The sequence below is a fragment of the Melanotaenia boesemani genome, chromosome 17 (assembly GCF_017639745.1).
Source record: "Melanotaenia boesemani isolate fMelBoe1 chromosome 17, fMelBoe1.pri, whole genome shotgun sequence".
Lineage (NCBI taxonomy): Eukaryota > Metazoa > Chordata > Actinopteri > Atheriniformes > Melanotaeniidae > Melanotaenia > Melanotaenia boesemani.
In genome coordinates this window covers 2880497-2892621 of record NC_055698.1, presented here as the reverse complement: position 1 = coordinate 2892621, position 12125 = coordinate 2880497, and the positions used below count along the sequence as shown (strand labels likewise).

At 42.8% G+C, this 12125-nt stretch overlaps 1 protein-coding gene across 1 annotated transcript in view; it reads left to right on the top strand.

Moving 5' to 3' along the window:
- Window positions 1–257: 257 nt before the first annotated feature.
- LOC121628281 (retinoic acid receptor beta-like) overlaps window positions 258–12125 on the top strand; it is a 275740-nt gene continuing 263872 nt past the window's right edge. The window contains exon 1 of the mRNA XM_041967293.1: window positions 258–498. The gene's annotated coding sequence lies outside the window, so the exon portion shown is untranslated. The remainder of the gene's footprint in view (window positions 499–12125) is intronic.

Below are 12125 nucleotides of genomic sequence, written 5' to 3'. Positions count from 1 at the left end.
TGAAAAAAACCCTGAAAGATTCAAAAGGACTTGGGACAGATTTCTTCCTTGTGCCAGTTTCTTTTTTCTCTAAGCAGATTTGAAGTCATTTTAAGACCTCAGAGGGATTTTCTAACCCCCTCCCCGTCCTGAAGTCGTCAGTACAGATGAACTGTGCTGTGTGGGTATAAGCACGTGTCATGTGGTTCACAGTGTCAGTTTAACGTGCGCTCCCCGCCAAGCTGGGTGAGACCCGGTGTTGCCATGTTGCGGTCGCGCGGCCGTTAGGAATAAAGAGCTCCGTGTGTGAGCAGCGGCTACGCGCCGTGCCGTCGGGTCGGGTATCCCGTGCCAAAAGGAGAAAGGGGACTTCACCTCACCTTTCTAAGAGGTACCAACACGTCTCCTCTGTCCGCTCTGCGAAAGGTTCTTCTGCTGAGGGGGTGAAGAGCGAGAACCAGAACGGAGGATGCGCGTCTGAAACCGGGTGCAGATGTCAAGAGCAGCAGCGGGATGCGGGTAAGTTTCTCCACGCTGTCATGACCGGTTGGATCTATGGCGCGAATTTTTTTTACAGATGAGTGGAAAGAAGAGAAAAGTTAAAGTGGGCTTGGATAATCGCGCGTGGCGTCTTGCATCCTGGTACTTGGCGGGTTTGTTTTGGCGCGTCTGGGAAGTGGTGAGCCCGAGTCACAGCTTCCCTGTCCTTCTACTGGGATGACTGGGATGATTGAGATGCTGAGTGGTACTTCAGAGGTGGATGCAGGCTGGGACGCTTGGGATGATGATGATGATAATGATGATGATGATGATGATGGGTGTGTATGTGAATGCACTTACCTGTTGCCACCCATTGACCAGTGTGAGATGGTCAACAGAGGGCTCTAGCATGTATGTTTAAATCAAGCCGCATCCAAATGTACACATGCATATTGTTGTTTCTCAAACTATTATTTGTGTTTGTTTGCAAAATGCATTTATGCAGCAGCAGCACAGACGCCAGCGAATGAAGGAAAACATCACAGCTGAGCACCAATTTTGGATTTTGATTCACAAACAGAGGATGATTAAAAAAAAACACGACTTGATTGAGCTCTTCTTCTTCTTTCCTCCTCCTGCAGCTGGCAGGGGTTTGAGGGCTTCATTGGAGTTCTCTCAGTACCTGAGAGTCAGACCCCCCCTCCCCCTCCCGGTGCAGGAGGCTTTGCCAGCCGCCTCTCCTTTTGAAAGCTCATTTCCCATGCTTTTCATGCCTGCAGTTTAAACCCTTTGATGTTTTCTCACGCTGAACCCTGCACATTGAAACAGCTCTCCAGTATGTTAATGTTCTCTGATTGACTTATGAATCTTTTAATTAACCCACTTGTATGCACACCGCAGCATTGTCCTCTGTGAAAATGCCATCAGGCGGGAAACTGAGACATGACAGAGTGACACGCCGTCAGTGGGAATTTCAAAGTCAATGGCGGGCTGCGTTTAAAACAATGGCTGGTTTGATGTCATCTGCAGTTAAGTTTCTGAGAGAAATCTTTGCCCCCCGATGATAAACGGCCCCACTTGCTACAGTATGGTGGTGGAGCTGGTGATTAAGACTTCAGCTACACTATGCAATATTAATGACTTGGAAGATATCAAAGGATGAAGCTCAGAGATGCAATAGCCTGAAGTAAACTTACATTAATAATGTGCTTAATTCCATCAGCAATGTTTCTTCAGCACTTTCATGTTGAGCCTCGCACCCAAATCAAAGATTCGTAATTATTCCATACATGTTTATTTTCCCTGGATTGGCCTCAGTTTCAACACAGAAAAATGTCACCTTCTTACATGTCACCACAACTTCTCAAATATGACTTTTTAAAAATGATTTTAGAGAAAAGAACTTTCCCAGCTGCACACACTGAATGCAGGGGGAGCGTGCACAGTGATCATCCGTGTGATTTCCACTAACAGACAGCAGGTGGCAAAATGCTCTCAGGGATAAGTGGAGGTGCTGGGTGACATTCTGAAGGGCAGCTCTCTGCAGTCAGGATGCTCAGCTGAGTTTCAAAGACGTCGTCGCTCCTCCGTCTCATCCCATTTAAGCCTTCTGAGGATGAAACTCAGAAACACATTCAGCCTTATTGCAGAGCTGGAATTTTTTCTATGCTGTCAGAGAGCCACAGCTTCAAATGTCTCTGGATCAGCTGCCTGCAGGGGGGCCCTTAGAAGGAAAGATGTGCTGTTGGGCCCCAAAGTGACCCCCAGGGAAATTTCAACTGCAATTTTTCTTTCTTCTGGTACCCAGAAATTAAAACGATTGGCTAATGGACTGTTGACAGACAGCAGATGTCCTAACATCAGCCTGAAGCCGTTATTTGCTGGTGTTTGTTTTCATGCAGTTAATTCAATTATGTACCAGTGGAAAAATTATATAAGATAAATCATGTGATGTTTTCATGCATCCTTAAAAATAAATACACTACTCACAAAAGTTAGGGATGTAAGGGTCCACTAAAACCTTTACAGGTGACTTTCTCTAAACTTTTGAATGCACATGTACAACTTTTCAGTGTTTAAGGATTTATTCTACAACATGCTGTTCATTAACTAGATGGTTAACCATAAAACAAAAGTGGTGTCTGAACCACGAATGGGGCACTAAATGTTCTGGTTCAGTGACAGCTTGTATCTAAACTGTCCTCTTCATCATCCTCTTCACATTTAGAGATCATCAGACCAAGACCACATGACCAGTTATTCATGTTGTGGTTTACGCACCGCTGTTTCTTTAAATTGTTTGAGATGAAGGAATTACATGATTCTATTTAAATGTCCTACATTCATGATATAAAATCACTGAAGTGTCAACTTTGTACATTTTCTGTAAATCTCACCCAAAATTTGGAAATCCCCAACTTTTTGTGTGTAGTATATACACTTGTTACACTTTAAAAAGCACCTTCTAGTACTGGATCAGACCCCCTTTTTAATTCCTGGTGTGATAGATGAAGCAGGTGGTGGAAACCTTCCTCAGAGGTTTTCTCCATATTAACATGACAGCATCACACAGTTGCTGCAGGTTTGTCGGCTGCATCCATGATGAGAATCTCCCGTTCCACCACATCCCAAAGCTGCTCTACTGGACTGAGATCTGGTGGCTGTGGAGGCCGTTGGAGTCCAGTGAACTCATCGCCATGTTCTAGAAAGCAGGTGGAGATGATCTGAGCTTTGTGACATGGTGCATTATCCTGCTGGAAGTAGCATCAGAAGATGCTCCACTGTGGTCATAAAGGGATGGACATGGTCAGCAACAATACTCAGGTAGGCTGTGCTGGTTAAACCAGGCCACGTTGGTACTAAGGGACCCAAAGTGGGCCAAGAAAACCTCCCCCCACCATTACACCAGCAGCAGCCTGAAGCGTTGATCCAAGGCAGGATGGATCCATGTTTTCATGATGTTTCCAGCAGATTCTGAGTCTACCATCTGAATGTGGAGCTGAAATGGAGACTCATCAGACCAGCAACGTTTCTCCATCTTCTATTGTCCAGTGTTGGTGAGTCTGTGTGAATTGTAGCCTCAGTTTCCTGTTCTTAGCTGGCAGGAGGAACCCGGTGTGTCTTCTGCTGCTGTAGTCCATCTGCTTCAAGGCTGGACGTGTTGTGTGTTCAGAGATGCTGTTCTGCAGACCTTGGTTGGAACCAGTGCTGATTGGACTTCCTGTTGCCTTTCTGTCGATTTCACCACGTCTACATGACTAGATGCTGCCGTGTGATTGTCTGGTTAGACATTTGTGTTAACAAGCAGTTGAACAGGTGGAGCTGATAAACTCAAAGGTTTTACAGTTTCTATTCTTAAAAATTTGTCTTACAATAAAGATAAACAGGTATAAACAGCAATTCCGTACTTCCGTCTATCTCAGGAGAACTGCTTATCACCCCCACTGTAGCTGAACTATGAGAACATTTTTATTATTTGTTATATTCACTGAAAAATTTGTTCTACCAAATAGTAAAGCTGGAAGTTAAAGGGTAACAAAGAAATAGTTGAATATAGAACACACACATATATATACATATTTATATATATATATATATATGTACCATAACATTTAAGCTATACTGCTCATTACCATGGCAACGTAGAACTGAGAGGATGTGAACTAATCAGTGCAGCGTACCCATACACAACAAACCGTAGCTCTTAATAAGGACATCACAAATAGCAGACGTTGCACTGTTCAGCCCACTATCTTATTATCTACTACAAGTGATAGCATAATTAACGACACATGGTGAGGGAAAGCAGTGAATGAGTAAGATGGACCATGTAATGTGGAGAGTCAGGGAGCAGAGGGCTGAGAAGAAGAGAAGACATGATTATAGAGAAGCCTTTGATGCTGAGCTTGGCTGTGGGAATCCTAGTGTGCCTTCAGGGGAAAGCTCCTCTCACACAACATCAATAATGAATGAAAGATATCTTGTTCAGTGGAAGACTGAACTTAACTGGCATACTGATTTGTTAGCATGAACCTTATGTAAAAATTGCATCAGACTACGCTTCATTAGCCAGATAAGGAGCTGTCGCTGATAACAATGCAGACAGATGGAAGAGGTGTTGAAGCAAAACAAAGGATGAAAGAAAACTAGTTCTTCTCATTTTCACAAAATCTCTGGTCTTGTTTCTGTTTTTACAATTAATGAGAAGTTTATTTATTTTCCATGATGGAAATGATAGCGTTGCCCAGATGGTTGCAGTATATCTCTATAGAAACAATCAGGTGTTTTTCTTTTAAACTCGAACCAGCTGCTCACAGCAATGTGTGGTTTGGGACTTGGAAGGTCGAGATTCTTGTAAACCAGTGCGTACAAATGATCTTTCAAGCTTTTCTGACAGAATGGAAATTGGTGTCAGAAGTGGCTGATGTGGCTGCTCGGTGGTGAGGAGGTTACCACCATCCCCTCACCACAAGAAGGTTCTTGGTTCGAACTTCGACTGGAGCCTTTCTGTGTGGAGTTTGCATGTTCTGCACATGCATACGTAGTTTCTCTCCAGCCTACTCCCACTGTCCAAAAACATGCATGTTAGGTTAACTATGTTTCTGAATCCTTCCAAGGAGTGAGTGTGAGTGTTGTTTCCCTTTCCGTGATGGACTGGTGACCTTTCCAGGGTGTACCCCCCCAGGGACCCTGCATTTGAATGAGCAGGTATAGAAAATGGATGGACGATGGTTGGTGCGCCAACCAACAACAAAGTTGGCTTCTGATTTCAGTAAATCATTCTCATGACACATCATAGATGAAGCAAATGTTGGCCCACAGAAAAATATGAACCAGTTTCACAAAAAGACTCATAAACTATGAAACAGCTGTGTTTTCCTTCCTAAATTTTCCAGGCTCATACAGCTCCTGTTGCATCTCTGAGTACTGGGGATGTAATCGCATGGAAAAAATACAGTCCAATTACAAACCTGGTATAACTCATGGTCATACTGCCCAGCACTACCATGTAACATCCACTCTTAGAGGACACAATTATAAGGTTCCAAACTTTTGTGCACATGGAGGCTGGTTCAAGACTTGTCCTGTCCTTCCCCTCTCTCCACTTTCTACACTCTCACCTCTGCATGCTTACCATGCTGAACCATGAAACATTACGTGTTTAACCGGTCAGGAGGTCTCAGTGTTTTTTTTTTTTTTTTTTCAACATAAACGATGGGACATTTATCCTGGAAGTGGAGAATGACAAGATTCTCCACTCCTCCTGGGATTTCGTGATCTTGCGGATCCTGCTAGGTGGACTGCACTCGTGGGCTCTCCACAGCTGACACGCTCCGGGCTTTGTTACAACGCAGAGTGCGTAAAGCGTTAGAAATAAATTTGATGCTTAAATTTAGCAAAGCGCCGCGACAACGCTCTTCTGGGACGCTTCTGATACGTGCTGCACACGCACCCGATATAAAACAAACCATTGACTAAAATGGCTGCGAATAGCAGCGGAGGCCGCATACGCACCCGGTATAAGTTGAGGCTGCTGTTGGGGACTCCATTACTCTGCTGGGGGACTTCAATACTCTCGTGGGCAATGATAGCGAGACCTGTAGGGGCAGTTAAAGTGGTGCTTTAACTGGTGTTCACGCCAGTTTGAACACCTTTACAATGGCTTCCAATCACTCAAACAACAGACTGTAAAACTCTATGAATTCCAACAACTTTCCAAAAATTTTTTCTTGTTTTTGAGGCTTCAAGAACAAAATGACTTAATTTTGCAGGAGGTCAATAGAAACCTGGAATAAAGCAGATTCTGTACTATGACTCACCGTAAAACCCGACTGAAATGTTTCCATGATTTTATTTGTATTTAGATAAGACGGGAGCACTTTGCACAGAAAAGGCAGAGGACGATATAGTTGATGAATTCAGAGCTATCCAGATTGGGGGTTTTCAATAAGAGGTTGAACAATGGCATAAAGCAAGAAGGGCAGAACCATCTACCAAGTTAGAGTTAATAAATAAGCAGATTGTAGGACCAACTGTGCCAAAGACCTCTTTTAAAAAATGTGTAAGGTTGATGTCAAGAGGAGAGGAAGTTGATTTTGTTTGTAAGATGACATCACAGAGAGATGCAAAAGACACCGGCTGAAACTGGTTGACACCAGAGAGACAGATGGGGTCTATCGGAGAGTCTGTAGGGGAGATGTTGGACCACAGAAGCTCCTTTTCTTTATGAAAAATTGCAGAAAGTCTTTGCAGGAAGCTGTGGATGACGAACTGGATCTATTTGCAGGATTGAGGACACAATTAGTATGAAAAGCACTTTGGGACTGTGCAGGTGTTTTTCTATGATGGAGGCAGCATATTTAGCTCTAGCTGACTAAACAATGTTTTTAGACAAAATACAAGTTTTAAAAATTTTCAAGGTGTCCTTCATGTCATTATTTCACCATGCTTGATTTTCTGATTTTCTTTTTTCTGGTCTTTAAGGGATCCACACAGTTCCTGATATTACTACAAACACTGTTGAAATCAGTAATAATTTATCAGAATTGGGACAGAGAAGGTCAGAGTGTTCACCTACAGAGGCTGCAGAGGACATACAAGCCTCAGAAAATTTACTGGCTGTAGAAGAGATTATGGAGGGATCATATGAAGAAGGGGGTTCCTTTGTTGAAAAGGGATGAAACACAATACGAAACTTTACACAATAATGATCAGAATTACCAATGTCATCAACATTCAGTGACAGAATGGGTAAGCCACCTGTAAAAACTAAGTCTAGTGCGCCCTTGAGTTTGAGTTGAGCTGCAGACAAGCTGAGTAAAATTAAAAGATTCCATGGTGGCAAGAAAATCCCTAGCACTGGAAAAACTAACTACTACTGGCTTCACAGTTGGCTGTATGCCGATGCAATCTCTGTGGTGCTGAACTGATGGGTCATTTGCAGTTTTCAGTGCTACACATGCGCATTAACGAAGGATATGCCATTCTGATGAGGAAACCAAACCATAAGGACAGCGGGCCACATGGAAAGTGGCTTCAGCAGTTGGATGTGGGAGGAGTTTGGTGAGGCCATGTAGAAAGACTCTGAATGGCTTCAAGAACATTCTGGTCCACCATCCGACGACTCAGGAGGGGGAAGCAGCGCACTGTGGGACACTGCTGACCTTGACTTTGTGGGTTTGTGGACCAAATATCTGACCTCAGGTAGAAAATAGATGAATTAGTTTTATTCTTGTAACAATATGATCACTGTAGATGTTGAAAGACAAACATTCTTTGGCAGAATTTGGTGCAGTGTGATGAGCCCGGCTCATCCTTCTGGAAGTCCAAAGACCAATTAGATTCTTCTGTTTATAGCCAAACACCTTCAACAGTCACCAGCTAAACTCCATGAGTGGAGAATCTCCTCAGCCAACATTTTGAGGGCTTCAGTATTTGCTGTACACGTTCTTTCTCCACAGTTTTCTCTCCCACAGCAGTATAAATTCTTTAAATCCACCCCCACACAAACAAAGTGCTGGTATAATTCATCACGGTGCTCTCCTCTGCAGCAGTGACACCGTGCTGTTAATCATCACTGCTTATTGATTCTTTAAGCTGTTCAAACTGCAGGTGGAACACAGTGATATTAATGAATTAAGCACATGTTCAGCTCCCTGACAAAAGTGTCCATGAAATGATTATGATACAGTCTGCTATATCTGAGGATGAGGCTGAGCCGATGATATTCAGGGCGATGGTGATGTTAAGCATGGAAGCGATGACTCTTTCATGTGCTGAGCTTCCCGCCTTATAACTATTTTAGCAGAGAGGAGAGCAGGGATTTCTCTGCAGCAGAAGTTATTTGAAGGGCATGTTACTGTTCTTTAAATACAGTTTTAATTTGCAATGCAAATGACTTCATTCTCATCTAAATAATCCTCTTGGTTACCCAACACTCTGGCATCATCATGCCCTGTAATGTGTCTGTCTCAGGCTGGCAGCTGTAGCGAAGCAAGTCTTTTTCAGCCCCTGCTCCCTGAGCTCAGGAGGGATGGCTGGTCGTTTTACACTTTCTCACCCCTCGACATGAGTGGGGATTCCCAACTTGCAGCAGTTCACATGATGCTGAGTTTTGCTGGGATTGCATATTTTCTTGCACCATGAAGCCATGCAGGGGCCACGTGTATGACTGACTAACTCAAAGCATCATGGCGTATCGCAAACGAAGATTAAGGCTGAGACTTTATTGTAATTGTAAACTTACTATAAAATTTCAGGTGTGAAAGTCACATAGCAGCAACAATAATTAAAGATAAGAAAAAGATATACAAATAAAAGCCGGGTCGAAAGTAGCAACAGTGTTGAAAGGTGCAGTATGGAGCATGTGCACCACTGTAGCTCATCACTTCTCAAATACCACCTGCTGTACCTCACAGCTGATTCAGAGTCCTAATCCTCCCCTAAAGACAGTCGTCTTTAGCTCCAGCAGAGACGTCCTGATAATTCTACAGCTGATCTGGACAAACTACAGCAGTCAGGATATTTACTCCTGTTTATATGTTTGTTTCTAAACGGAGCTGTGAAGTGGCATGAGAGAGAGTGTGTAAAAAACGGTTGTGTGTGTGTGTGTGTGTGTGTAAAGTCAACTTCAATTAAGTAAATTTAACAAATAACTAAAATGCTTTATTTATAACTGCAACTACTAACAGGAGTAGCCGATCAGCATATATGCATACACACACACACACACACACACACACACACACACACACACACACACACACACACACACACACACACACACACACACATATACACATATATTTATGCTAAATAAACACACACACACACACACACACACACACACACACACACACACATATATATATATATATATATCAGGTGTGTTGGAGCAGGAAACATCTAAACTCTGCAGCACTCTGACCCTGAAGGACTGCTGCTGGACATCCCTGATTTAGAGGATGCATTTTTAGAGGCATTTATTGTATACTGAAGGATTTTGAAAACAACCATTGAGGTTTCTAATGATTAATAATTAGTTTTATATTCTTCTTAATGTCAGGTGACTTAAATGCAAAACCAAAGCAATAAAACTTGCAGTGCACCCTGGATGCTACACCTCCGCTGCCTCAACCCTGCTGCCTTAAAGACAAATTGCTTGAACAAATTTCCATCTTGGAAATATTCAGCAAATGTTGCAGTGCTGGCTTTCAGGGACAACGGCAACAGGTGATGGAGGAATAACAGTGCTTACAAAGCAGCAGCAGCCTCAGCTGAAAACTCAGCAAACGCTGAGGAAGCAACATCTTCCACCTTTCACTTCAGCACGAACAGTATGAACACTCTGATAACACACGTGGTGAGACAACATGAGTAAAACTAATTCTTATCCAGCATCATCATCATTTAGGATTCTTCACAACTGATTAATTACATGCAGAAAGTCTGAAAAGCAACAAATCATGATGCCTTACACCTTATTATCACCTTGCTCAGAGCATGTGTAAGTTTACCAGGTTTCTCTTAGTTCCAGCTCTGCAAGCGGGGTGCATGTGCAGGTTCTCCTTTCTCAGCAGCAAAGTTTGCTGTCAAACTTTCTGAAAGGTGGATTTAAATTTGATGTAATGCTTAAAAGCAATGTGCTCAGATCGCTGAGACAAACCCTGAGCTTCTCCATCATATCTCCCTTTCTCTCTTCTCCCTTTGTCTTCCTTCACAAATTATTTTACTTTTCTATTCTGGGCGTTTCTGAATGTAATTAAAGCAGCCAGAGCATACTCCTCACTCAACAAAGCTGCCTTTTAACATGCTGGTTGAGCTACCACTGAGGAGGTCTTGTTAACAACAGAACAGTCGTGCTGTTCATATTTAGCTCTGAGAACCAAGTCGCTAATTCTGGTAACTAAATACTGACACTAGTTTGATCAGCTCCTTTTATCCAGCCTGTTTGGTGGAAGTTTCCACTCTACTGTAAAATAATATAAAATAAAAATAAAATGAAAGATGCATGAACAAGGTTATCTACATGCACAGCAGATTAAAACTGATGAACTGGTTTGTTTTCCCTCATTCTGTAGACCTGCTGCTGTGTTTGGGATCATTGTCCTGCTGCATGAGACAGTTAAGCTGTCGGGCAGACGTGACTCTAGAAGACTTTGCTATCCAGAGGACTTCATGGTCCAGTCAAAGACTGTAATGTGTCCAGATCATCATCCCTCCACCACCGTGCTGATATGCGGCGTTTAAATACCAAACATGTCCACTTTGGTCTGGTCTGTCCGGAGGACGTTGTTCAGATGTGGCTTTGCCAACCTACGCCATGCTGCCATGTTTTTTTTTTAAGAGAGGAGAGACTTTCTCCTGCAACCCCTCCACACAAGCCGTACTGGTTCCGTCTTTTATAGAGCTTACTTAATTCCTGGCTGCTAACCCTCTGAATTCCTGTGGAAGCAGTTTGGAGAATTCATGAAAAAAGTGAAGCTTTCACTCGACAGACTTGAGTGAGGAGGAACAACTCATTTCTTGCAGCTGACTGAATGTTTCCTCTAACGTTGTCATAATGATGATGTGAAGACTGGTTGTACAGCAATTTGGCTTTTGGGATTAGTAAAGACTGTTATTTTTGTCAGGCATTTATTGCTCAGCCTTATCACACCTTGATATATATGACAGGAAAGAAAACGTCTGAAAAGAAGGAAATGATCTGCACATTCTTTAGTTATTTAATTAAATTTAAATAATAAAATCAAATCAAACACAGTAAGTTAAAAATAAATAATAAAAATAACATAAAATACCTGAAGAATAAATAGAAAATAAAAATAAAGAAAATTATTTAAAAAATTTAGAATATCAAAGAATAATTTTTGAAAAATAACACCAATAAAATGAAATATGTGAAGCTTATGAAACTTGTAAAATGGATGATGAAAGTGTACATTTTCTACATTAAAACGGGAGCACTATTTTTATAGCTGGTGAGTAATAAGTCCTTGCTGGCAGTGAGTGATGTGTCACCTCTCACTGAACCTTCAGAGTTAAAAGTTTGCCAATGTGGCTGACGGCCACATCGTGCCATCGTTTGTACTCGCCAGCAGTGTCTGCCAATGGCTTTATTACACCCCCACCCACAGAAAATAATGATGATAAGAGTGATAGCAGGTGTGTTGGGGAGGCGGGTGGACAGGCTGTGGATATCCTCTTCAGATGTCCAGCTTTTACGGCCTCAGCCATTCAAATCCTGCTGAATGAAGACAAGCGGAGGGAGCATTGTATTAACACTGGTATTTAACTGTCACTCAGGGTAATTTATGCCTCACGTGCACCGCATTCCTCAGGTTATTTTGGGGAAGGGGATTCAGAGATGAAGGCTGGTTCAGAGTGAAGACGAGGCCTTGTACTCCTCCCTTTCCCACTCCAGTGTCTCCTTCCTGCTCGGCTCTCCTCTCTCTTCCAGTTGGGGCACAACAGGTCTGAACTCCACATTTGCAGTTTCTGTGCAGCAACAGCCTCTCAGACAGAAAAAGAGCAATTTACGTAGGTTTGAACGTGGCATGGTTGCTGCTCTGAGTATTTCAGAAACTGATGATGTCTCTAGGGTGGCTGTATCTCAGGAGGAGGAAGAGCAGTCTTCCAACCGGAAGGTCGGTGGGTCGATTCCAGGC